This window comes from Ovis canadensis, chromosome 11, assembly GCF_042477335.2.
Source record: "Ovis canadensis isolate MfBH-ARS-UI-01 breed Bighorn chromosome 11, ARS-UI_OviCan_v2, whole genome shotgun sequence".
Taxonomy (NCBI): Eukaryota; Metazoa; Chordata; class Mammalia; order Artiodactyla; family Bovidae; genus Ovis; species Ovis canadensis.
In genome coordinates, this window is record NC_091255.1 from 46301051 (window position 1) to 46309952 (window position 8902).

The following is an 8902-nucleotide window of genomic DNA, read 5'->3' on the forward strand; positions in this document are numbered from 1 at the left end:
CCATAAAGTTAGTTTTATGGTTTTGGGGAGTTGACACCGCGCGGTATATTTCACATTCTCCAGAATGTTAAGTGACACTTTAACTGCTCGCTGTGGTGGGGAAGGGGGCAGAGGTAGGTGAGCGCTCTCCGGGCCCAGAAGGCGGTGGTGTGGCGGCAGCCCAGGCCCAGCTCTCCCGCAGTAAGTTGCTTCCAGCTTTCGCTTTTCCCCTTGAAATTGTGGGGCTTGAAACTAGGGGAAGGAAACCGTGCCTCCAGCAGGGCTATAGGGTAATAAGTGGGGGAAATTTAGCCTGGTTTTGCACCAAGTTCTGACCAGCTGGGTGTTAAGTGGGGCACCTAGTTCAGTGTGATAAGGCCTCCGCAGTCGTTGGGTGCCTGGTTTTATTTGCAGGAGTGCTTGACTCTTTGTGGGCAAAAGGCTTGTGTGGGTTCCTTCAGTCCTCTTGGAAATTTAGGGGGCAAAAAGGAGGGGTGTGTACTGCTGACAGGAGGGCCCCATGTTGGGGGGGGCACTCCACTACTGGGCATCTTCAGACAGATGCCTCCCCACCCCCAGGAAAGAAACTTTATGACATTCATTTGTCAGGGGTGTGGGGGGGCGCGCCGCTAGGCACTTTTATCTGGATACATCTGAGCTGAGAAAAAGCCTGGGGAAGGCTGAGCAGCTGCTGTGGGCTGCCTTGCACTGGCGCACTCTCTGGCTTTTAGAACTTTGAACCCATGAAAGGGGGTACCTGGGTTCTCTATGCCTTCCTCAGGGCTATCTGGAATGCAGAGCGGTGCGCCTGCCTTTGCACCCAGCTTCAGACTTTTGGTCCCAAGCCAATCTGCTGACTTGACTCTATGTAGGGTCCTGAGGTCCCAGTGGGGAGAAGACAGAGGGGGGCATTTCCCTCAAATCCAAAACCTAATTCCTGGCCAGGAGTGGGGAGAATGGGAGAGCTTCTTTTTATAGATCCTTTCTAGAGGATCTATGTGTTTAAGCAAATCCCTAGCGATCCCTCCAAAAATAAAAGTTGCTGAAGAACACAGACTCCCAACTGTCGGGAGAGTGAAAGGGTCTCAGGAGCTGGGAGAGAAAATTGGAAAGGTGTTCTCTTTCCTCTCCTTTCTTCTTCTCTCCCTACCAGAGCCTAGAGGCCCTTTGTTTTGTGGCACCACAAACCAGAAGGATTGCATTATTTGACCCCCAGGGGGCCCGTTATTTTCTAAGGATAAGCCACCCTCTTTCTGAAAGCTAGATGTCTCTTCCTCACCAAATCGACCTCTCCATTTTTAAAGACACATTCAGATCAACCATCCCCTCATGCCTGCTTTTGCCATCTCTAGATATAGCTCACCAACTCCTGTTGTCCCTGGAATTGGGTCTGTGACAACTTAAGGGGTTTCTGGTCTTTGGGACCAGGAGAGGGTCACAGATCCTCCCCTTTTCACGTTAAAGAACATCTACACTCTCTCCCCATCTCTGCTTTCTCCTGCAGCTGCTCTCTATTCCCTGAGCTCTCAGATCCCTGTCCAGGCCTAATTTACTGGACACCCTTCATGGGCTTTGAGTGCAAAGAGGACAGAGGACAGAGGCTTTGAGTGCATAGGTGTCCTCCCCTTGGTGTGAAGACACATCTCTCCCAGAATGTTGGGGCATCTGTATCCCATGGAAAGGAGATTCTGCTCAGTTCCCAGAGGACATCAAGCACCATTTAAAATACTAGTAAAATTTGGAGGCATGACTTCCACAAGTTTCCACTCTGGACAAGGCAAATGAGTTAAATAAGATGCAAAGGAAGAAGGTAATGGGCACAGAATCCGATGAGGGGACTCCTGGGCAACCGCATTCCTATGGTGCCCTTGGTCTCACTCTGATGCCACCAGCCACCCTCTCAGAAACCCCAGATCACCGGGTCTGCCGCTAAAGATTTTTTGGCCCCCTCCCACATCAGTTCTGCAAATTCTGAGAAAGAATGTATGGGGCCAGCAGCCCAGGGACATCTGCTGGGCATATCTAGAGAGATTTTCTGAAATGGCAAAGGGCAGCTCTGGTGTGGGTGCCCACTTCTGCCACAATAGCCAAAACTCTTGGAGGATCTCCTCTTGCTCTGAGCAGATCCTAACTGGGGAAGATCCCATCCTAGCTGGGCTTTCCTCTTCCCCACTTCAGGTTCTGTGGGTAACTGTCTTCCATGAATCCCAGCAAGGATCTGTTGGGGGAGAAGATGAAAGCTTCCCAGGGATTTCTCATGCAAAGGAGCTATCTCTGCCCCAGGCCAAGTCTTGCTCTCTAGCCTTCCCCAAGACACTCTCCAAGAAGGCTGTTCCTCTCTCTCCTCTCCCTGGCTGGATTCAGGCCCCAACCTTTTGAGCCGCAGGCTGGAACTTACTAGCCAAATCCTCATGCCCATCTGTGGGTACCTTCCACCTGGGGCAGGGTAGAGGAGACTGGCAGTCGGAGGGTAAGGCTATAGTTTCCCTTTTCCCTCTGAGGCCAGCTTGACCACCACTCAACAGACAATTTAATTTTTTGTTTTACTTGGTCATTTTTTATTATTATTTTTGTTTTGTTTCTCTGAGGCTGTGGTGTGGGAGGAAGTATAAAGAAGTGTAAACAGGAAAGCCAGCCGGGCCTGGAGTTCCAAGCACCCATATTTCATTGGCGGCTTCCTCTCTGTAACTGCTGCAGGGACACTTAACTCTTCCCTGGCTGTGACAAGTATTCACTGGGGTCTGGTGGGGACGGATGGGGGGGGGGAGGATCCAAGAGTAAGCTCCTCTCTTAGGATGGTTCCTTTATCCTTGGGTTTGAATGCTGAGATGGACGCCAAGGATTCCAAATGAGGGAGAAGCGGACCACTCAGCACAGTCTCCCAAACTCAGTCCCTTTTGGGACAGAGCAAAGAAGGCAATTGCCTGTATGGGTTTCACAGCTTGGGATCAGCCCAGCCAAGCAAGGAGAACAGGGCTAGCAAGAACACTTCCCCTCTTTTAGGGCAGAGCCTACTGGTCACTGTCTCCATTTTTTGGAGTTTCTCGGAATAATCAGATTTCGAGGCTGGGATCTGCCCACAGCGGGATTTATCGATTGCTGCAGCGCTGTTACACATCCATATTAATTAACCCAGACACCGCCTGGAAACCAAGCTGTTTGGGATGGGGGAGGGGAGAAATTGGGGGCTTTTAAGGAAAATGGACATTTATCAGTAATCCTTGCCCTGGGGCTCAGATTGGAGAATCGCTTCCCCACAAGAAACACGTGTCTTCCCCAAGCTGCATGTCCCTTGACTTCTCAGCAAGAAGGGTGAGCCTGACTTACTCTTCACAGTTGGACTACACACTTCTTCAGGGTGGAATTAAACATTTCCCAGGCCCAAACACTTCAGAGTTAGCTTGCCCCAGGACTCCAATGGTGGTTGTTTCCAGCAGGACATTTTTAGAGGGGTTAACATCCCCTCCCCACCTTCCTTTCAACTTCCCCAAGGTAGAAGCTTTTTATGGCTTTCCGGCTTGTGTTTAGTGTTTGTTGTTGGTGGTAGTGATGGCCTTCTCCTTCCTCCTATCCCTCCCTCCAAAAAGTGATTAAAATCTGTTAAAGGATTTAATTAAGAGAGTTAAATGAAAAGGAAGGAGGCGCAAATGAGTTGGGGGAAAAAACCCACACCAAAGCTATTCTCAACGATTAAATCGCCATTTTAACAATATAATGGAGTTTGCATCCTGAAAGGGGAAATCAACGCTCATATCTCATCAATAATTCATAGAGTCCGGGATCACGAAGAGGTCAGCAGACGGGCCGAGCGCCGGCCTACTTGGGGCTCCGAGCCGCTGCCGCATACATTAGCGCCGCCGGCCGCACCGCCGTCACCTTCAGCGCTCCTACAGGTTTAGGCCGATTTTTTCCTCCTTTTGGCGAATTTACTGAGACCGAAATTTCGGGCTTCAAGAGGAAGTGGGGGATTCAGGAGACTGGAGAGGATTGGCCTTAGGGCCATTCTGGACCTGTCGGACTCCGAATAGATCAGCACGTTCCCAAGTTTTAATCTCTTTCTCTCCCGCTTCTTTCTCCTTCGATGTTTCAGGCGTCCTCTGTCCTATCTTTTCTCTCCCTAAATCTCCTCTTGGCCTCCTCTAGCTTCCCCCAACCCCCCGGCCCCCGCTGCAGAGCCACGCTCTGGTCTGAGCCTCCCTAGCTGCGGCCCCGCTGCGGCCTCTGAACGCAGCGGCTGACCATCCCTGACCCCTGGAGCCGGAGCCGAGCAGGGTAGGGACGAATGTGTCTAGAGAGGAAGGTACTTCCAATGCCCCAACACCGCTTGCCTAGTCAAGAGATGACCCAGGAAGGCCCGGTGGAGGGGTGTGGATTCAGCCTGAAAAAGGAGCGTTTAGGGGAGCAGAAGGGGGAAAGTCCTTGCATGTGGAAACATCTCCTTTTGGGGCCTTGGGGACACGGTGGAGCATAAACCCGATATATCGGAGCTTCTTGTTGTCCTAGTCTCTTTTTCTCTGTATGTGTCTCAACTCTCTCTTTTCTGTTTACAGATTCCCAAGGGTCCCTAGGGAAGGAGGAACAAAATCCTTCTCTGTGGGAGTTGGGGGCTTGGGAGGTGATATTTGGGAGCAAAGGAAAGCGAAAGAGGGCAGGTCGCTGCGCGGCCGCTGCACTAGCTGAGGCAGAGGCTGTAACGTCCCCGAGCTGCCAGCAGAGTCCGCCTTAGACCAAGTTCACAGCCAGGCTGGAGCCTTCTAGGCGCCAGCGAGCGGTCCGGCAAGGTGGCCCGGGGCCCGCTGGGCCTTGCAGAGCCTGGACCCTGAGCTCTCTCAAGCCTTCTGGGGCCTGGGCCCCCTCCGGTCCCAAGGAACCCTTCCTCCAAGCTCTCTCCACTCCTCGGCCCAGAAACACCCCTCTCCGTCAGGCCACTCTATGGCTGCCGTATGTCCTTTCGCCTGGCAACAGCCACGGCGCCCCCACTCTGGGGGACACAAGAATGGAGAGGGGTGGGTCGTCAGAAGCTCTTCCAGGCATCTAACATGAGAGACGGTGAAAATGCGGGAAGTGGTGAAAAAAAGTCGGAAGTGCAGTTGGCATCTTTTCCCGAGGAGGAGTTATTTAATAATGGAAAAAGATTGACTCCTCTTTCCCAGGTCTAAGGCCCTTAGTCGAGGTAGTGGCGGGGCGGGGCGGGGCGGGGAGGGGGGGGTCCGGGGGGAGGGGAAGACGGGGGAAGGCAGGGAAAATGGTTTGCGCTTGGGTTTCTGCACCGGGAGCGGCAGAATGAGACCCTGGGCGGTGAGGCCAGTGTTATTGCCGGAGGGGTCGCGAAGTTGGAGGGTCAAAAGTTTACAGCGTGCGTGAGCCGGCCGCGGCGGGGGCGGGGTGGGAGAGGGGAGGAGGCTGTGTGTGTGTGCGAAGAGAGAAGAGAGCGAGCGGGGGATGCTCGAGGTAAGGAAGACTCGTGGGCTCGGGGAGTGGGGTAGCGGCACCGAGAGCGGAGAGGCAGATATCTGAGGAAGAACTGAGGGAAGAAGTCCTCCTCCCCAAACTGGCTCTGGTGGCCTCGGGAGATGCACAAAAGAAAGCGCTCTGGGCATGGCCAATCCTCTACGCAATCTTCTTTCCTAAAGATAACCTTTGAGCCGCCATATAAAATTTAATTAAAACCTACCCAGCCGCACACATTTAAAAAATCCAATTACCCACACGTCCTTGTAGGACGTTTGGTGGGGCCAAGGAAGCCTTCCAAGGGGAAGACCTGGCTCCCACCCACACCAGCCCCATCAGGCTTCCTCTAAAGGGGCAAAATAGCTGGATCCCCTAGCTTCTTCTCCCTCCAGGGAGGCTAGTTTTTCAGGGATTCCTAACCCCCAGATGGGGTCCAGGCAATTGGAGTCCAGTAACCGTGGGCCACGACTAGAGGGAGTTTAAAAACTCCTATCCCTCCTTCCAAAGTGCTGGAGTTTAAGCAGTTGGATATTGAAAGAAGGTTACCTTAATTCTCTCACTCTCTCCCAAACCTACACTTGTGTGTTCTTCCAGAATGCCTCTCTTCCTGTTTCAAGGAGGGAGGGAAAATGAGAAGGAAAAACACTGAATGGCCTCACAGAGATCTTTCTAACTGGTGACCTGAAATGAACTTTCAATCTATGCATTAGGCTTAGCTCATAAGTATAATGCTTAGAGACACTGTAATTATAACACCAGGACATATGCGTATTTTGGATCTTTAAATGACTGTTTGTTGCATTATGAGATGTCATCATTCTCTTCTAAGCATTTAATATTGGAGATGCTCTCTGGGTGTTTGTCCTGCCAGAAAAAAAGATAATTTGAGAGTTTTCATATCAACGCCTTTTGAAACATGGCCAGAAAAGATAACAAATCAATTTGACCCCAGTTTTTTTTTTTTTTTAAACTAAACCAGTTGGGTATGGGTCCTCATTTCTACTTGGCCTTCAGGCAGATTTTTCTGGGGAGTCAGGTCAGGAGGGAATTCCTGGGTTCCAGAGGAAGTAGAGGTCAAAGCCTGAACCGGAGAATCTATTTCTATCTGTTCTTCCTCAGTCTCTTCCCCTCCACTGCAGGACAGAGTGTTAGCAAGTTAATAGTTTTGTGGAGTAGACTGGGTCCTGGGCTTGGTGGGGCCTCACAATGGGGAAGGGAAGACTTCTGCCATCCCAAGCCAAGCTGGGTGCCTTGGGATGCTTAGTCCCAACCTCCCCAAACTAGGGGGATACCCGTTTGGAGACACTGCCCTGAGACTTGAGCTGGGTGGAGGGATAATCACCTGATCTACTTATACTGGTTGAAATGTGTTACTGGCATGCCACCCATTTCTAGTCCTGTCCTGGAGGGGTAAATCAAAGAAAATCTTGAGTATTTTAAGCACCTCTTTGATTTGTTCCTGAACTTCCTGGTGGTGGTGCTGGGGGTAGGCATAGAGGTATAGTATAGATGGGAAGTAATTTTAAATAAAAATGGAGGTGGGGAGGATATTGTTTGATTTTTAAAGGAGAATTAAAGCATCTGAAAGCCAAGTCCCCAGGTTTGACCAGTGCAGTCCAGCCCTTCTCTCAGGATTCTATCTTCCCCAAACATGCTGGCCTGTGGACCAGATCTCAGCACCAGGAGGTGGAGGTCTCATTCCTGGGGCCCTACAGCTTGCAGTTCAGGCAGAAATGGGGATCTCTCTGGCAGTGAGGGGCGGAACAAAGCAGAGTGTGCAGTTGAGTGGGAATACAGGCCCTATCAATGCGGCCATTTATAGGGGTTCTGGCTCAAGTCCGCTCTCTGGGACCCAGATCCCCACATTTCCACTTCTCCAGGTGCTGGTCTCCATCACGGGCTGCAAAGTGAACCCCTGTAGTTTTCTACCCACTCCCTCTGTGCCCCCGGAAGGAAAGCTGAGAAAAAATATTGAAATGATGGAATATCAAGGCGGAGGCGGGTCGGCTGAGTCCCTATTCGAGTGGGACTCTGCGGGGTAGGAGTTGGGGGAAGGGACGGGAAGATTCTGGCCAAAAGTAGAACTAGAGAGGATGAGCTGAATCAAATTCCTTGCTCTGTCATTTTTCTCCCAAGTAATGACCTGCGCAAAATTCAATATGACCCAGCGAACTGCGCGAGCGTTATTATAGTAACTGCCTGCTCGTGGGGGAGGCCCGAGAGGGGGTGAACCGCAGGTCACGGCGTCTAAAAATTATTAAAATGTTCAAGAGCCTGGTGACGCGCCTAGCTGTTTAACAAAGACTGCCAAAGTATGAGATTAATACGAAAACTTGCACTTCAGAAACAACACACCAAAAAAAAAAAAAAAAAGAAAGAAAAAAGTCTTGTTCCGGCCACCAAGGGGGCCCCGGAGCTCCTCTGCCCGCCGCGGCGGTTCGGTTTTCCGAACACACAATAGTGGACGAGAGCGAGCTTGTCGGGGGCCGCGCGGGCCCGCGAGCGGGCCGGCGGCCGGGAGGGCGCGGGGAGCGGCCCGGTGAGTACTCCCGCCCGCGCCCCTCCGGGCCTTGCGCTCCTCCGGGCCGCTGCCACGCGGGCCGCCCGGGGGCTCGCCTCCCCGGCCTGCGAACTCCCTCGCTCGCTCTGTCCCTCCCTCCCCGCCGACAAAAGGTAGCGGTGGTGGCGCGCGCTGGACACGCCCGGGACGGCGGAGGGCCTGAGCAGCGAGAGGTCACTGCGGCAACCTGTGGCTGCCGGGAGAAGGCGGCCGGCTGGCCAGCGAGCCATCGGGAGCGCGGGGGAGGTGGCTCTGAAAGCGCGTGGAGCCTTGGTTTTTTCTTTCTTATTTTTAGTATGCGTATTGATGTTAGTGCTCTTCGCGGGTGGAGGCGAGAGGCAGCCTCCTGCTCTGGCCAACCTCGTCTCGAAAGTTGCTGATAAACCCAGTCCTCCACCCCTCGCGGCGGGACTGGCTAGGGTGGGGAGTGCGACCCCTCGGTGGGATGGGCAGGTGGCGGCTCCCAGCGCACAGAGGAGAAAAATCTCTGCGCTCTGTCCCCAGGATCAACCCCACGGGCTCTACTTCCCACCCTCTCTCTTCGGGTGCTTGGGGGCACCTGGACTCCATCTTTTAAGAAAGTGTAGAGCAGCACAGAGGCCCTCTCCCAATTCTGAAAAGCCTATGAGTTGGACGGGTTTTAGGGTGGCGAGTTGAGAAGGACAGGAGGTATGGGGTAGGGGAAGTGGTCTGGCCAGTTGGAATGGTGCCCCTGACTAAAGTAGCCTTTGACAAGACTAGGAAAGGTCCCTGCTTGAAGCTGAGGGGCTGGTGGTGGTTCTATCCACACATTTTGTCTGTGGGTCCAGGGCCAGGTGTCAGTCTTCCTGAGTGCCCAAATGGAAGCATGAGATTACTTACTGGACTCTCTCTTGGCAAAGATAACTGCAATACTACTGTGTGTGTGTGATT

At 52.7% G+C, this 8902-nt stretch overlaps 1 long non-coding RNA gene across 1 annotated transcript; it reads left to right on the plus strand.

Annotated features, from left to right (window-relative positions):
- Positions 1 to 141: 141 nt before the first annotated feature.
- On the plus strand, positions 142 to 7684 carry LOC138415107 (uncharacterized). Its single transcript, XR_011247117.1, has 2 exons — positions 142 to 180; positions 7567 to 7684. It is a non-coding gene; the product is annotated as an uncharacterized lncRNA (long non-coding RNA).
- The last annotated feature ends 1218 nt before the right edge of the window (positions 7685 to 8902 follow it).